Consider the following 18434-nt stretch of genomic DNA (forward strand, 5'->3'; position numbering starts at 1 on the left):
CCAGGGACACTAGGGAAATCTCTACCTGTTCCCCAAAGCTATCTGGGTCCATCTCCCCCCGAGCGCTACACTAGTCAACCCAGGTGCCTGTCCGGTAGTGGACGGTGACCTCTTGGGGCTCTGGGGATCGCCTTTATAGTGACCATACTGGTAACACTCCATGCATTTGGAGTTAGGTTTCCCTGACCTGTCATATGTCCCTGGCTTTTTCCCAAATTTGGAAAAGGAAGGGTTGCCACCCCCTCCCTGGGGATTCTTTTGGGGGCCTTTGGAGAGTTCCTTATCTGCAAGTTTATCTCCCCCCTCTTTCTTCTGTTGGGAACCCTGACCACCTTTGTGGGAGTCCCCCCCAGGTACCTTCTTGGACACTCTGGTGCTAACCCAGAGGTCCGCCTCCTCAGCAAGCTTCCTGGGATCAGTCAGCTTGCTCTCCACTAAGTGCTGGCGCAACTCTGTATAAGTAGTATTAAGCATATGCTCTCTTAGAATCAAGTCATATAAACCTTTATAATCAGCTACTTTGTTGCCCCGCACCCATCCATTCAGTGCCTTACTGGAGAAGTCAAAGAAATCTACCCATGTTTGTGTGGTTTGTTTGGTGCTGTCCCTGAACCTCTGACGGTATCCCTCAGGGGTCAGCCCAAACTTGGCAAGTAAAATGGCTTTCTGAAGTGGGTATGTGTTTTGATCAGGTTGATCCAATGTGAGGAGTGTATCCCTCCCCAATGGCGGGACATAACCCCACATAGCTACCCCCCATTGCCCTTCAGGAACCTCATGAGCCCTTAGTGCAACTTCATAAGCAGCTAACCATTTATCTATGTCATCTCCCACCACAAAACTGGGCACCACATTTTTGGGTATACAAACCTTCTTTTCTCCAGCAGGTCCTGTCAGTATGCTGCCACCATTATTGCTGGATTCAGACTGTCTTGCCTTGATCTCCAGCTCCTTGAGACTCAGTTCATGAGCCAACAATAGTTTCTTTTCAGCCAAAGCTCTTTCAGCTTCCACCTGTTTGGCTGCTCTTTCAGCTTCCGCTTGTTTGGCTGCCCTTTCAGCTTCTGCTTGACTCTGTTTGGATTCTCTTTCTGCCCTTCTCTCCTCCTGTTGAGCCTCAATTTTCAGTTTTGCCATTTGCAATTGGAACTCCCTTTCTTCTCTCCTTTCCTCTGCGGTCAGGCTTTGCACAGAGACACTGCTCCCTGGTCTGGAAGGGTACACAATTGCAGTGGTAACACCATCCACAGATAGTGAAAATTCCTCTGAGGGGCCATTTTCTGGCTCCTCTTCCTCATCATCCTCTAAATGGGCTTCTGCCCAGGCCCTCAGCGCCACTTGAAAGTCCTCCTTTCTGGAGGCCCTTTGGGTGGGTACCCTCAATGCCCTGCAGAATCCTCTTAGTTGTTTGACCGTATATGTATCCAACTGGACTAGGTCAAAGTCCCCTGTCTGAGACCCAGTCAGAGACATGTTGAGTGAGGATTTAGTTTTTGAAAATTGTCAGGAAAAAAAAAACAGATTTGCAAAAAGAGATAAAAACCAAGTTGACCTTCAAATGTGGGTAGGTAGTGAAATACTTAGCTACTGTATGTCACTGCACAAATACAAGTCCTATCCTCACCGCTGATCACCAATGTTAGAAATGGGGTTTTTGGTTGGCAGTCAGGTTACCCCCTGTCCAAGCAAAAGCCCTCACTCTAGTCAGGGTAAGTGACACACAATCCAAGATTATCCTGTGCCCACCCTCTGGTAGCTTGGCACGAGCAGTCAGGCTTAACTTAGAAGGCAATGTGTAAAGTATTTGTGCAATAAATCATACAATACCACCATATAGCACCACAAAAATACACCACACAGTGTTTGGAAAAATATATAATATTTATCAGGATAATTGTAGGTCAAAAAGAATAAAGTTGCAATGGAAAATTGTAGAGATATCACTGAAAAGTGATATAAAGTGTCTTAAGTCTTTAGAATATAAACAAAGTCTCTTTCAAGCACAAGTACCTGGTTTAGCGTGGAAAAATCTCCTTAGAGGGCCACAAAAGAAGAGGTGCGTGGAAAAAGGGTGGGTGCGTCGATTTCTCCTCAACACACACGGACTTGCGTCGTTATTTTCCACGCGGGGAAGTCGTGCATCGTTTTCCGGCGCGCGGACACTCTCTTTCTGTGGATCGCGGGGATTACCAGATGTCCCGGGTCTGTGCGTGGATTTTCCTGCTTGTTTTCCGGCTGCGCGTCGTTCTGCGGGGCTGCGCGTTGAAATTACGATCTCACGGCAGGCGTCGCGTCGATTTCTCTTCTAGAGGTCGGGCGGCGTTGTCCTTGCGAAGCCGTGCGTCGGATTGCCGGTCGTCCCCAGAGCGTCGCGTTGATCATCGTCGGTGTGCGGCATATTTCTCGCCGCTGCACAAGCTGTGCGTCGAACTTTTCGGCGCACGGAGCGTCCAAGTGAAAAAGGGAAGTCTTTTTGGTCCTGAGACTTCAGGGAACAGGAGGCAAGCTCTATCCAAACCCTTGGAGAGCACTTTCACAGCCAGACAAGAGTTCAGCAAGTCAGCAGGCCAACAGCAAGGCAGCAGTCCTTTGTAGAAAGCAGACAGGTGAGTCCTTTGAGCAGCCAGGCAGTTCTTCTTGGCAGGATGTAGTTTCTGGTTCAGGATTCTTCTCCAGCAAGTGTCTGATGAGGTAGGGCAGAGGCCCTGTTTTATACCCAAATGTGCCTTTGAAGTGGGGGAGACTTCAAAGAGTGGCTAAGAAGTGCACCAGGTCCCCTTTCAGTTCAATCCTGTCTGTCAGGGTCCCAGCAGGGGGTGTGGCAGTCCTTTGTGTGAGAGCAGGCCCTCCACCCTCCCAGCCCAGGAAGACCCATTCAAAATGCAGATGTATGCAAGTGAGGCTGAGTACCCTGTGTTTGGGGTGTGTCTGAGTGAATGCACAAGGAGCTGTCAACCAAGCCCAGCCAGACGTGGATTGTAAGGCACAGAAGGATTTAAGTGCAAAGAAATGCTCACTTTCTAAAAGTGGCATTTCTAGAATAGTAATATTAAATCCGACTTCACCAGTCAGCAGGATTTTGTATTACCATTCTGGCCATACTAAATATGACCTTCCTGCTCCTTTCAGATCAGCAGCTGCCACTTCAACAGTGTATGAGGGCAGCCCCAATGTTAACCTATGAAGGGAGCAGGCCTCACAGTAGTGTAACAACGAATTTAGGAGTTTTACACTACCAGGACATATAACTACACAGGTACATGTCCTGCCTTTTACCCACACAGCACCCTGCTATAGGGGTTACCTAGGGCACACATTAAGGGTGACTTATATGTAGAAAAAGGGGAGTTCTAGGCTTGGCAAGTACTTTTAAATGCCAAGTCGAGGTGGCAGTGAAACTGCACCCACAGGCCTTGCAATGGCAGGCCTGAGACAAGGAAAAGGGGCTACTTAAGTGGGTGGCACAACCAGTGCTGCTGGCCCACTAGTAGTATTTAATTTACCAGCCCTATGCACATAAAGTGCACCTCACTAGGGACTTATAAGTAAATTAATAGTCCAATCAGGTATGATTCAAGGTTACCATGTTTTAAGGGAGAGAGCATATGCACTTTAGCACTGGTTAGCAGTGGTAAAGTGCCCAGAGTCTAAAAACCAGCAAAAACAGTGTCCACAAAGTGGAGGGAGGCAGGCAAAAAGTTAGGGGTGACTACCCTAAGGCTGTCAGGTTTAACAACGTCCAGGTGGGAATGGAGACTATAGCGGGCACTCATGAGGGAGTCCGTGGTATCTTAGCCCTATTAAGGGTTTGTCAAAGGCCATCACAGACACCTACACTTGGCTCCATGGGATTGATGAGTCCATATCTGACATCGCTGGTGTCATGATGCAGAAGGAGCAACAACACCAGCCTTCTAAACCTGACGCCAATGAAGTTGTCAAGCAGCTGGGGCATTAATACCTCCATCCAGTCCCTGGAGGCCAAGTTAGACTTCTTCATAGCAACAATGAGTGCCTTCAACAGCAATGTTGTTGCTTTGTTGGCAAACCAGCAGACCCTTGCTGGGGACTCACATGCTGCCTTACTGGCATTCACAAACGTAATTGGGAGACACATCTTATGCCTCTGATGTGTGTGTACCACCCATTAAAATCCCACAAGTTCCAGGGGAGGCTAAACATGCATCAGAGAAGGATGTTGCTTTCCCCAGTCTTTTGAAGGAGAACGTCCCAATGAACATTTGTGAGTGTACCCAGGCCAGTTTTCTAATCTGTCCCATATTGGATAGCGTGCCTCCCTCTTGTGAACCCAGGGCAGTACTCTTTGTTTGTTCCGCAGTGTTTATGTCCATTTGGGGATCCAAATCCAAAGCATCACCTCCTAACGGTAATGTTCTCCTCACTGAAGTCATTGCACAAATGTAAATCTTTTATTCCATGGGTAAAATTAATGGTAACTAGACCCAATAATAGTCTTTTTTTAACTATGTGTATGTGCTACTCCGAGGCCACACCTACTCATATGATGTAATGTGAGGTTAGGAACCTCCACAAGATAATAAATCCGCTGTTTTTTCAGAACCATATTGGGTTTTTATGGGTATGCCCTAAAGGCCTACATACTGGAAAGATAAACACCAAATGTGACTTTTGTGAATTTGAAGAACATTGAGCGAAACGTATTTGGACATGGTGTCTTGATTTGAGCACATACACCAGCTCAACCAATTGCAATGTCCTCATTAGCAATGTGTACTTTTGCAATGCCATGCCCCAAGGTATTAATAAGATGGCGTTTCTTGATAGCTACACAATGAGAACTTATTGACAAAGTACACACAATATTTCCACATATACATGGGATGTGTGAGGTTAAAACAGTGTAACTAACGTCAACAATAATGTAGCAGTGTCAAGAGTAGTGCATTATTTACTAACTAGTAAACATCACTGGTCTACAAAATGATACTAAACAACACCAAAGTCTTGACTGTTGTACCCATACCAGCCAGAGAGCTATTCCCATAGTTGACATGGCCCAGCATTGTACTTGTACCACAGAAGAGAAGAATGTGCAAGGGAAAGCCGATACTGTAAATGACTGTGCTCAAGACATGCAATTAAACAATGTCTCACTGTGTATACTGTAAAGTGTAGAATAACTCAACACAGGCTCAAATAAATGCATGCTGATACTCTGCCACAAAGAGGCCTCACATGTGTTGAGAGTGAGTGTATCCACATATCAAAACAATTGCTCATACAATTATTACATCGGTGGGACACCAGTGAGCGTGTATAAATGCTTCACTGCCCCAGGGGAGGGGTAAATGGAAGACTTATGGTAAGAAGACATTTCTTTTTCCAAATGATAGAAGATCTGCATGATGTGGCACAAAAAGCAAGCTGAAATGTTAACTTATAATGGATGTTGTCCAGTCATGTGTTACTTCCTGAACATTAAAAACCCACACAACAATGCAGACCTACTTGAAAAATGGTGCAAGGGTGCTAGTGTAGTGCAATGCAGCAGTTTATGTCCAAATGCAGGCATGGAGCAGCAACCTCTACAGAAAATTCCAATTGAACACTTACCTATCCATCCCCTTTCAAACAGGGTGACACAATAGGAGACTACCTGTGTTGTGTAGTGTGTAATCCCACTTTCAGTGTCTTAAGTATGGGAATAGCTCCATATAGAACTCAAATCAGATGAAGACTTACAGTTGTCCAGAGGCCTCTGACAAAGCCGCATATCCCAACAATGAACTCAGTAGAATTAGTCCTTCATGTACTCTACTCACCTAACACAATAGTACCAACGTTTGTTAAGAAGAAAAAAATCCAACTAGAGAACAATTAAATATATTTATCAAACTAGTAAAATTGCTTCTTGAAAAAATGAACCAAGGGATTGTGGCCGACAATCATGGCCGCGTGGACGTGATCCACCAATACTGCGTGGCAGTCACTGTTTAACTCAAGGCAGCTGGCACTTCTGATCAAGGATTTGTAATTCTCTATGATGCACCATCAGTTACAGTGCCAGAGCACCAAGGGGACCCCCTTGTTTTCAACTTTAATGCTGAGCAGACAAACAGTGCTGCGGACCTCAGCTTGAGTGCTGTGGCGATGTGGCAAACTATGAAGCGTAGAGTCGGCACCTTGCTCCAGGGACCCTGCTGAGCCTCAAAACAATGCACCTGGTGAGGGAACTCTGTCGATGGGTCCCATGAGTCAGTGTGAGGGCTGAGGGAGCGGCAGGGGCAGTTTGAGGGACCGCTGAATACTAGGATGCCTGACCTCCAAATGGTGCCCATGCCCTGGAGCAGACTTGTGGTGGAGTGGCCCGCATTTCTATTAGTAGCGCACTAAGGTTACACTAGTCCTCCCGCAATGTCGGAATGTTCTGGGCCAGCGCCACACCCTTCTTCTGACTGCCTGTGGTACCCTCCATGGCAACCAGGGGAGTACGATGGCCCCCTGTCTCAATGTTTACTACCACGTGGTCCTATGGAGGCCTGAATATTTATAGCTGCAATCTGGCTATTGCTGGGGGAGCGGGCATCTATCCTGAACAAGTAGCTGAATTCTTGAATGGGGGGGACTAAATCCTGCTATACTGCGGAGTGGGAAATACTGAAGATTGCCTAAATCACCCTTCATGCCTACTTTGAGACCCCGTGCATTACCTGAGCCCAGGCCTACACACCAAGAGGCTCTTTGTTGTGACAGAGTGAACTAGTCAATGAGGCAGCCCTGACTACCGCATGTATGTGGCCTGCCTCTGGGGTCCTACTGCCCAATACCTTCCCATCCACGGAAAAGCCTTGTGACGGAGGGGTGACTGACAACTTCCAGTCTTCACTTTGACCTCCAAACCAGCATTCTGCGACACCCCTTACTTATGGGTCCACTACTTTGCATCTCTAAGCAGCTTTTATTCGTCCCAAAAAGGTCAATCCAACAGGGTATCCAGCCACTTTACACCAGTGGAGGCCAATGTTTCTTGCTCCTCTGCTATGCAGGATAACACCATGGCACTAAGGAAGAGCTCCTCTCGTCCCTCCAAGACTTTCAAAGAAAGCTACAGGAAGAATTGAAGACTGACCTTGCCACCTCCTGTGAGGCCCTCAGACCTGACCTCAACTCCAGGTTAACGGTCCTACAGCTGGATGTTGATTTACTGGGCACACGCACCCTGGACCTCGACACTAAAAGGCTTAATTACAAGCTCCTGTGCACCGCCTGAACATCACTTTCAGTGACGGTCTGGTGGCGCACACTGCAGGGCCATATCTACAAGGCCATGTAAGGCCACCTTGCATGGCTCTTCATGGCCTTGTAGATATTGGCTAGGCAACACAGAGCCTGAAGCGTGCCATGGACGTTACAGTGGGTTTTCCTAAAAACACCCATGGCATCTAGATAATGCGTCAAAAGCCTATGCCTTCCCAGGGCAGGCATAAGGGAGACGGCAACAAGAAGAAATACTTTTATTTCTCCACGATTTTCCCTTTTCTGTGTGCAGCATTCTGCCGCACACATAGAAAGAGGAAAACGCCTCTCCTGATTGTTTTTGTGCAGGAAGGTGGCCCTTCCTTCACATAAACAATTATCCTTACGACGCGGACATCCATGCATCGTGTGAACATGACATCCCATTGTCCAACAGCACAGCAGAAAAGGACAGGAATGTGCCGTATCTCATAGATCCGACGCATTTCTACCCTTTTCTTTTGATGCAGGGCAAGCGCAGCAAGACCTGGAAAATCGTTCCTGATGGGATAAAATTAGTATTCTGAATTCAGAGGAGACCGAACGTCCTGATCTGGAAGCCTTTGTGGTGTGCATGTTCTCCGAGCTCCTAAGGCGCAGTGATGCCAAGGTTAAATTGGACAGAGTTCATAGCATAGGCTGGTCGGTGCCCAGAGGTGGGAAACGGTCCCATGATGTGTTGGCAAACTACACTTATTTAAGGTGAAAGACTGAATATTGAAAGTCACTCAGAAATTGTAATCAGTCTCATTCCAGGGTGCTACATGTGCACTCTTTCAAGACATTGCCCCTGCCACACTGGCCTGTAGGCTGCAATTTAGGCCTGCCACTGACAAGCTCCGCCTTGAACACATCAAATATAGGTGGACTTATTCATTTGGCCTTGCCTTTGATTTCCAGAACAAGTCCCACCACTTCACGGACCTGTCTGAAGCAGCGGCTTTGCTGAGGGTGTCAATCTGTGATCACCAAGGACCTGAGGGAGATGCAGAACGACCATCCACAAACTTCTCAAACAAGCCGGAGAGGGCACAGTGGCAATCACAGCAGCGGCCAAAGAAATCGGGGAAATATTTGACCTAGAGCCAGATCAGCCACGTCGAGACCTCAGATCACCTACTACGAACTGTGCGATTAATTGATCACACAAAATGGACTGGCAACTCTGCGATTGAGGTAATCACCTTGTGTCTCCTTGTAGGGCCATGCAGACTTCCAGGGACTGATCTCAATGTTGCACGAGGGTAGTCGCTCACTTGCATAGTTCACTTGGTCCACTTGACTGCATCTTACCAGTTAGCCTTGAACTTGAGCCACAAATGACAGAATGAACTAGTGTTGATTAATGTTAACGCCTAATCCTCTGCAACCTGAAATTACAACATAATTATGTTGAGGACCTAAGTTCCCTAATTCTATTTTTTTGTGTCGTTGTTCTGGTTCATGTCACATGAGTGGGCAGATTTTCATGCACCGTGGGCAGGACAGTGAGTGGGTTTTAGAAGACATAGGAGGATGGCTTTACACTCCTGACTTCACAGTGGCGGGGCAGGGAATGGCTTAGTGCTGCATCTGGTCCGGGGCTCTTGCAAGAGCAGGGTCATGAAGAACTGCCATGCTCTTAACTACCTTGACACGGATGATTAAAGGTTTAAACCCAGCAGCTAAACGCCATGAACCCTGGAAATACCTCCTTACCTGGAGACATGATATAGTGGCATTACAGGAAACCCACCTTAAAAGTACTGACGAGCTCAGGCTGCGCCATAACGCATACCCCCTGTTCCACAGATCTTCTGCTCCTACTAAGAATCTGTTCTACATATCTTCTGCTCCTACTAAGCACAATGGTGTGGCACTTTTATTCCACTCATCTTTGAGGTTACAATCAGTGGGCTGTAAATCCGATAAGGATGGGAAAATTATGCTGGTTAAAGGGACCATTATTGGTCGGCTGTGTACAGTTGCCTTGATGTATGACCCGAATGCCAATCGGGCCACCTTTGTCCACTCTCTCATATCCTTTTTAGCAGGATTCGCAGAGGAAGAGATCATTATGACTGGAGATTTCAGCCTCAAATGGGACCTGGGACTAGATGGCTCTCACTCCCATAGGTCTCATGCTGTGAGTTTTCCTAAAGCTCTAAAACAAGCAGTCACACAGGTGTGTCTGGCAGATGCCTGGAGAACGGCTCACCCCACAGTCCGGGACTACACTTTTTTTTCGCACTTCCAACGCACGTACTCTAGACTTGACTATACATTCATTAGCCAAGCCTTAGCACATTCCATTGTAGAGACGAGAGTTCACCCTACCACGCTTTCTGATCATGCCCCTGTAGAGCTTATGTTAGATTGGGATGCTCCAATACCCAAATTCTGCAGGTGGTTCTTTCCGAGGTCCCTCACTAGAGACTGTCTTTTTCGCGATGAACTCAGTAAAACCATAAAACAATTTTTTCAGCTGACTACCCCGGGGATACTAATCCTGCCACCACATGGGGTGCATTTAATTTAGTATTTAGGGGGAAATGCATTTCATTGATGTTCACCCTGATGAAACAGAAATCGCAGGGCAGGTTAGTGCTTGAGACTGAACTCCAGGCGGCAGAAAGGGCCCATAAAGACTCCCCAACCTTGTCTGTACAAAGGAAAGTCACCGCATTGCTGGGGAAGTTGACATACAGGCAATATAAACCAATAGAGAAACTCGGGGGCATATTTGCAGTCTTTTAAAGCAGGGCAGAGCCGCAGGCCTGGTGCATTTCGGTGCTTTCCCCCTGCGCTGGCCCACAATGGGCTGCCATGTGCCACTGCAGGCACACTTTCATCATGGGGACAGAAAAGACCTCACATATCTGGGAATGAAAATTAGTCCCAGAGTGGCTGATCTCTACCAAGCAAATTTTCCTCCGCTACTAAAACAACTTAAAGTGGAACTCAAGGCACCCACATACATAACAGGCTTGGCTGGATCAACTAGATAAAAACTACTGTCAACCGAGACTGCTATCCCTTTTCAAGGACTCCCCAACGAGCTGGAACATGACTTTTTCCCACTCTTCACTCTCTGAGGGCCTGCTTTTTATGGCAACATCGCAGGGTCTGACTTTCTACAATGTATTAAGGTTACAGAAAGATGCTGGGGGTGGTTAGCCTTGCCTGACCTACTACAGGGCAGCGCAACTGAGAGTGATCTCTGAATGGTCCTCACGAGAATCGATAAACAGTGGCTCCATATGGACACAGTGGTGGGCGGCTGATACGTATGGAATATTTTATCGAAACCAAAGTCAGACCGTCCTCCGAACACTGAACTTAGTACTTCTAGGGGGACGATCCTTGAAGTGTGGGATGCGGTGAATCAGTCTCATGGGTGTTATACGTTTCCCTCGCCATTAACACCTTGTACACTTTAACCCAGCCTTCTCACCAGCACTTACACCTGGCCCTTTTGATCTCTGGAGTGAGGGGGATTGTTACCTATTCCATGGCTGGGATATCCTTACCTTTGAAAACTGCCAGCGGGATTTTGCTCTGCTGAGCTCTGAGAGACACCATTACACATAACTGAAACAGTGGGTACTGCACCCTGAGCGACGTCCTGCTAGCACTAGGGAACTCTCACCTGTAGAGAAGATTGCACACCAGGGATATATTTCCTTCCTATACTCGCTATTGATGACTACCAACCCCACGATCAGGCCTCGCCAAATAGGCTTTTGGGAACACATATTTGGAGAACCAGTTAGTTCTCAGGCATGGCTGACACTGTGGAGAGCTATCCCAAGATTTAATCATTCTGTGGAAATGAGGTAAGCGCTCTTTTTAAGTGCTTTTTGGCTCATAGCTATCCCCCACCAAACTAAAAAAAAATCTATCCAAACACATCTAATCTCTGCTGGTGGGAGGAGGGGGTGGCTGCATATTTTCAACATATTTGGTGGGTCTACCTGGTTATGCGGCCTTTCTGGTCTGAAATACTAGCTCAGAACAAGGAAATATTGGGGTATCCACTCTCAGACACACCTGGGTTTGTCCTCTTGGGACCACTGGAGGAGACCCTTAAACACCAAACCTCTGGTGATCGGTCAGTCATATGGCTTTGCCTCAGTGCAGCTAAGATGGCCTTGGCGGCTTCCTGGAAGAAGCCTGGAGGGCCATTTATGTCCCAGTGGCATGCGTGGCTCTGGCAGAGCGTAACTGTGGAAAGAATGGCTGATATTCTTTTAGACAATTATAAAAACTTTAAATACATTTGGGACCCACTAGGGCAATTCATTTCAAGAGGCTTCCCTTTCTTCTATGCATGTCCCACTCGTACACGAGTGTTCCACCTGTTTCAGATTTGAAGTTGGGGGGAACCAGTGATTGCCCCTGCCATGTTCGATGTCCTACTCCATTGCCTCCTCGCATACTACTGAGTTGTGTCCCTTATACGGTGCACACTGTTTTATTACCACCACTCATGTCTTCTTGTTCGGATATGTGGGGGGAGGGACACCATTTTATGACGGAATCTGCATATATCACTAGCACTCATGAAATGTATTCATGGTACTCTCTACTTGTACATCTGGCAATGTCTAGATTTTGTCTTATAAAATGTAATAAAGGCAATTTGAGAAAAAAAAAAGCTAAGTAAGCCTACCTATCCTAAACTAAATATATTCAACACTAGCTCATACTTTTTACCAATCTCATCTACATACACATAGATCAATACAATGCAGACAACAACTGCATCCTAAACGTTCACTAACTACACATATTATCCTAAACAAAGATGAATTCCTTTGGGTTTTTTATATATTTGTTTCTTATCCTACACATAAAACATCAACCCCTCACCCTCTAACAAGCCTACTCTACTAAGAACAGCCAAAAACTACTATCTATAAATTATTTACTCATCTAAAACGTATCTAAACTAAACCTACACCTACACTAAAGCCTAACTATCACTATGCCTACCAATAAAATAACAAATTGTAGTATAACAATAACCAGAAAGGGAATGTCCTGAGGGACAGAGAGTCATATCTGGGTTGCTATCCTTCCATTGCCTCCTGGAATGTCAACAGAATCTCACTGATGCTGGACATTTCATTTCCAAGCAACCTGTCCATCCGTCGTATCATCTTCACTAGAGAGGAGTTAAAGCTGGAGGGTGGGGCATGTCTGACCCTCTTTATCCCTTTGACTGGCCCAGTTGATTCACTTGAGGTTCCCAGAGTTGGCTGTGTGCAAGCCTGTTGCTGCCAAACATCCTGGCTCACTGTCGGTGCAGGGGTCTTCTGTGGCCTGGGCCTCCTTCCAGATCCCACTCGCCTTTGCCTTTTCATAAATCCGTGCCATTTTACAGAATCCACAAACTATTTTCTGGACGTGGACATAACGTGCCCTTCGTTCCTCAAATATTTTAAGCATTTCTGCTGTTACATTATCTAGGGAGTAAATGTAAAGATATATTAGCTCAAGTTGCAAACGTACACTACTGTTGCACCGCAGGCCGCCGCAGCCCGGGCAGGAAAGCCAGCTCGGGCCGTGGTTCTTTTTCTTGGCCGCGGGGCTCACTGCAGCCCCTTTTTTCGGCCTAGATTGGGCATCGGGATCTCGGCGAGCTCAGGGCGCAGCGTGCCCGTTGGATTTAGGAGTGGGCACCCCCCCCCCCTCGCATACCTGGTGACTGACTTTTCTTTTTGGACTTCTTTTCCTCTGTCTTCTTTCCTCTTTCTTTTTCTTTCTTCTTTTCTTCTTTCCTTTTTTTTACCAAGTATTCCATATTCTTCTTTCTCCCAGCATGCCTTTCTTTCTATCTCTTTCCCTGCATTCATTAGGTTCCCTTTCTAAAATGTCTCCTCATCTATTTCCTTCTATAGTCCTTTCCCAATCCAACATGGCATCTTTGCCTTTCCTGTATGTCACTTCCTGTTTAGGGGTATTTAAGGAGTGGGATTTGTGTTCTCCTTGTGCTGCAACACTTCCCTTGGTGGTGATCACGCTCCGGTTGTTTTTCTTCTGATTCCAGCCTTTTCCCTTGCTCGTTCCAGTTTCCTTCCAGTTATTGTTCTTCATTGGAAGTCTGGCATTTTTTCTTGTGTTTTTTCTTCTGTTCCAGTGAGTTCCAGTCATAGCAATTTTTTCCCTTTGGAGGTTTTCCTCTGGGACTCCTTCTGGAGTGTACAGACTGCCTTTTGATGTACCAATGTCAGCAGCACATTGGCTACCAGAAAGGGCCGCCCTTACCTTGGTCAGAGCAGGACATACAAGAATCAAGATCATCCTTCAGTTCCAGTTGGCCAAAAACGTAAGCGACGAGTAAACCGTGACAGAGGACATTTTCCATATTTAACCCCTTGGGTGCCTGGGACAAGCTGGTTATGTCCTCAGCCACGGCGCTCGTGTGCAGAGGACGTAACCAGCTCGTATTTCACCGGGCCTCCCACCCCCCTCCCCTGGGTAGGAATGGCAGGAAAAGCGCTTCACCTGCCACCAAGACCCCCCCGTGACGTCTGATGAAGTCAGCGCTTGATCACGCACTGTTCTCATCAGAGGTTGCCTCCATCGCGCTGGGACCGAGGAGAAACTGATTAGTTTCTTCTTGGGATTGGCAGGGAAAGTCAGAGAGGCATGAAAAGGAAAGGAAAGGCTTTTCCTTTCCTTTTCATGTTTCTCTGAGCATTCCTACAGCATAATCGCATAACGATCATGCTGCAGGAATGACCACTAGACACCAGGGATTTTTTTGTTTGTTATTGACATGAGGGGAGTGACCCCTTAGGCAAGGGTCACTCCTCAGGGGGCATAGTATATTAGGGCATTTTTACCCCCCTTGGGGGCAGATTGGCCTACTTTTATTAGACCAATCTGCCCCTAAGGGAGTCAGAAACCACTAGACACCAGGGATTTATTTTTTAATTTTACATAAGGGGAGCGACTCCTTAGGCAAGGTTCGCTCCCCAGGTGGAGCATATTATATTAGGCCATTTCTGCCCCCCAAGGTGGACAGAAACCGCTGAGGCACCAGGCATTGTTGTGTGTGTGTGTTTTGTTTGGGGGGGCATCCCCTTGGGCAAGGGTCGCTCCCCATGGGGGCACATGACTGTTGGCCTTTTCTGCCCCCCTTGGGGTCTGATCAGCCTATTTTTATTACGCCCTTCTGCCCCCAAGGGTGGCAGAAACCCCACTAGACACCATGGAAGAATTTGTTGTAATTATTATTGTTTTAAAAGAGGGTGGGGGTATGGCCATACCCCCACCCCAAATAAATGGGGACAAAGTTGTTCTGGGGTAATTACCCCCAATCCACTCCCCGGGGGGGGGGGTGCAAAAAGCCTTCTAGGTGCCAGGGAATTAAAAGAAATCAAGGGGTGGGAGCTGCCAACCAAATGGACATTGTTATGCCCGTCCACCCCAGCTGAAGGGAGTAACAGTCTTTCAGCCCACCCCTGCAAACTAAAGGATACTATCCCAACGGCAACCAAGAGGACATTTGATTATTTTGGGTCTTGATTTTACATTTGGGCCAAGGGAGCATGGCTAACTCTCAATATCGTCCCACTTGGAATGGTGAGCAGCTACACTTTTTGCACTTTGGGACGCTGCCACCCAGAAAAATCTACCAGACCTACACACATCTGAAAACTAAACATCTGGGTGAGTCTAGGGTGGTGTGCTTCACATGCACCCCATGCCATTTTCTTACCCACAATGCCCTACAAACCTCCAACTTTGCTTGAAATCATGCATTTTACCTAGATTTTTGTGATGGAACCTTCCGGAATCTGCAGGAATCCACAAAATTCCTACCACCCAGCATAGTTGCATCTATACCAATAAAAATTCTGCCCACTTGTCAGCCTAAAAATGTTTTTTGGCAAACTGCCCTTTTGGACCCGCTTTGGTTCCCCCCTCAATTTTTTAAATGTTTTTGGCCCTTCCCTGTCACTGGCACTTGGAACACCTACACAAGTGAGTTATCATTTTTAATGGCAGACTGAGGGGAATGTTGGGTGGTAGGAAATTTGTGCCGGTGCAGTGATCCCACACAGGAATGTGAGGAAAATGGATTTTGTTTGTGTGCTAAATTTGAGGTTTGCTGAGGATTCTGGGTAAGAAAACACTGGGGTATCCACGAATGTCACACTTCCCTGGACTTCCTCAGGTGTCTAGTTTTCAGAAATCTCTGGGTTTGGTAGATTTTCCTAAATAGCTGCTGAGCCCAGGACCAAAAACGTAGGTGGCCCCTCGCAAAAACAGGTAGTTTTGTAATAGATAATTTTGATGTGTCCATGTTGTATTTTGGGGCATTTCCTGTCACGGGCACTGGGCCTACCCACACAAGTGAGGTACCATTTTTATCGGGAGACTCGTGGGAATGCTGGGTGAAAGGAAATTTGTGGCTCCTCCCAGATTCCAGAACTTTCTATCACCGAAATGTGAGGGACAAGTGTTTTTTGTTTGTCAAGTTTTGAGGTTTGCATAAAATTCTGGATAACAGAACCTGGCGAGAGCACCACAAGTCACCCCCTTCTAGGTTCCCCTAGGTGTCTAGTTTAAAAAAATGCACAGGTTTGGTCGGTTTTCCTAGGTGCCGACTGAGCTAGAGACCAAAATCCACAGCTAGGCACTTTCCAAAAAACACATCAGTTTTCAAGGTAAAAATTTGATGTGTCCATGTTGCGTTTTGGGGCGTTTCTTGTTGCGGGCACTAGGCCTACCAACACAAGTGATGTACCATTTTTATCAGGAGAATTGGGGGAATGCTGAGTGGAAGGAAGTTTGTACCTCCTAAGAGATTCCAGAACTTTGCAGCATCGAAATGTGAGGGAAACGTGCTCTTTTAGGCACATTTTGAGGTTTGCAAAGGATTCTGGGTGCCAGAACCTAGTGGGAGCCCCACAAGTCACCCCATTCTGAATTCCCCTAGATGTCTAGTTTAAACAAATGTATAGCTTACTAGGTTTCCCTAGGTGCTGGCTGAACTAGAAGCCAAAATGTGCTGTGTCCACGTTGTGTTTTGGGGTGTTTCCTGTCGTGGGCACTAGACCTACCCACACAAGTGAGGTACAATTTTTATCGGGATGCTTGGGGAAATGCTGCGTGGAAGGAAGTTTATGGCTTCTCTCAGATGCCAGAACTTTCCATCACCAAAATGTGAGGAAAAAATGTTTTTTGCCAAATTTTGAGATTTGCAAAGATTTCTGGGTAACAGAACCTGGTGAAAGCCACACAGGTCACCCCATCATTGATTCCCCTATGTCTCTAGTTTAAAAAAATGTATAGGTTTCCCTAGGTGCCGGCTGAGCTACAGGCCAACATCCACAGCTAGGCACTTTCCAAAAAACACGTCAGATTTCAATGTAAAAATGTGATGTGTCCATGTGGCATTTCCTGTCGCGGGCACTAGGCCTTCCCACACAAGTGAGGTATCATTTTTATCGGGAGACTTGGGGGAACACAGAATAGAAGAACAAGTGTTATTGCCCCTTTTCTTTTGCTACATTTTTTACTTCCAAATGTAAGACAGAGTGTAAAAAAACAGGGCTTTTTCAGAAATGCCCTGTAATTCACATGCTAGTATGGGGACCCCGGAATTCAGAGATGTGCAAATAACCACTGTTTCTCAACACCTTATCTTGTGCTCATTTTGGAAATACAAAGGTTTCCTTGATACCTATTTTTCACTCTTTATATTTCACCAAATGAATTGCCGTACACCCGGTATACAATGAAAATCCATTGCAAGGTGCAGCTCATTTATTGTCTCTGGGTACCTAGGGTTCTTGATGAACCTACAAGCCCTATATATTCCCGCAACCAGAAGAGTCCAGCAGACATAACGGTATATTGCTTTAAAAAATCTGCCATACCTGGAAAAAGTTATAGAAGAAATTGTGGACAGAAATGGCTCTTTTTTCACCTCAATGTCAATATTCTTTTATTTTAGCTGTTACTTTCTGTAGGAAAACCTTGAAGGATCTACACAAATTACCCTTTGCTGAATTCAGAATTTTGACTACTTTTCAGAAATGGGTAGCTGTCCGGTATCCAGCATTGGTTTCACATCCACTTCTGACACTAATTGGAAGGAGGCTAAAAGCATAACAAAATAATAAAAATGGGGTATGTTCCAGTAAAATGCCAAAATTGTGTTGAAAAATGTGTTTTTCTGATTCAAGTCTGTCTGTTCCTGAAAGCTGGGAAAATGGTACCTTTAGAGTCCCTAGGATATTGGAAAAAAGGACGAAAATTTGGCATGGATAGCTTATGTGGACAAAAAGCTATGAGGTTCTAAGCTTGAACTACTTCAAATAGCCAAAAAAAGGCTCAGCACCTGAGGGGGGAAAGGCCTGGCAGCGAAGGGGTTAATGTGACATTGACCTGTAATCATAGGTGCCTGTCCATACCCATGCCAAATCTTGATATACATATATCTACTATATATCTTAGTTACAAAGACATCTCCTAAAATCATGTGTCAATCTGACTAGTGAGGTAGTTGTGCAATATATCTATGTAGTCCCAATTAGATTACATGCACATCACTCATACCAATGAGAAACTGTGTATACCATCATGCAAGAGGGGGGGGGGGCAAAGCCTTCTCAAAACCTACATGAGAGATGTTAAGGTAAGCTAATTCATCTTCTGTAACTTTGCATTTTAATTATGAAGCATGAGTTATGCAAGGAGGCACACATTGCTGACTTGCCTCCCTAAGGGAGCCAGTGCATAGATGGAGAAAGAGCGCCTCACTGCCGCAAGACATTCATTTTTAACACTTCACCAATTTAGCATCATTAATTAACCTGGAAACGTGACATAATGCATCCTGTATACTGGTGTACCAACACCAGGCAAAACTTTAGATTTTGATATTTTCTGTACACTAATTCTCCCAGTGGTGGAGTCATCCTTGCAGCAAGAAAATGACAAACGTTATTTCATTAGTGTGTATACGCAAGCGGGAGTACTTACCTGGCCAAGGACTATATTGCCTACAATGCAGGGCCCTTGCACCATGGTGCAAGGTGGCCTGTGTTGGTGCTAGCCAGGCAAAAGTAAACCACCAGTAGGAAAGCACAGAAATTAGCTGTATCCTGGCATCACTATGCATTTTAACTTTTACACAGTACAGCAATATTGCTTCA

This window comes from Pleurodeles waltl, chromosome 7 (assembly GCF_031143425.1).
Source record: "Pleurodeles waltl isolate 20211129_DDA chromosome 7, aPleWal1.hap1.20221129, whole genome shotgun sequence".
Lineage (NCBI taxonomy): Eukaryota > Metazoa > Chordata > Amphibia > Caudata > Salamandridae > Pleurodeles > Pleurodeles waltl.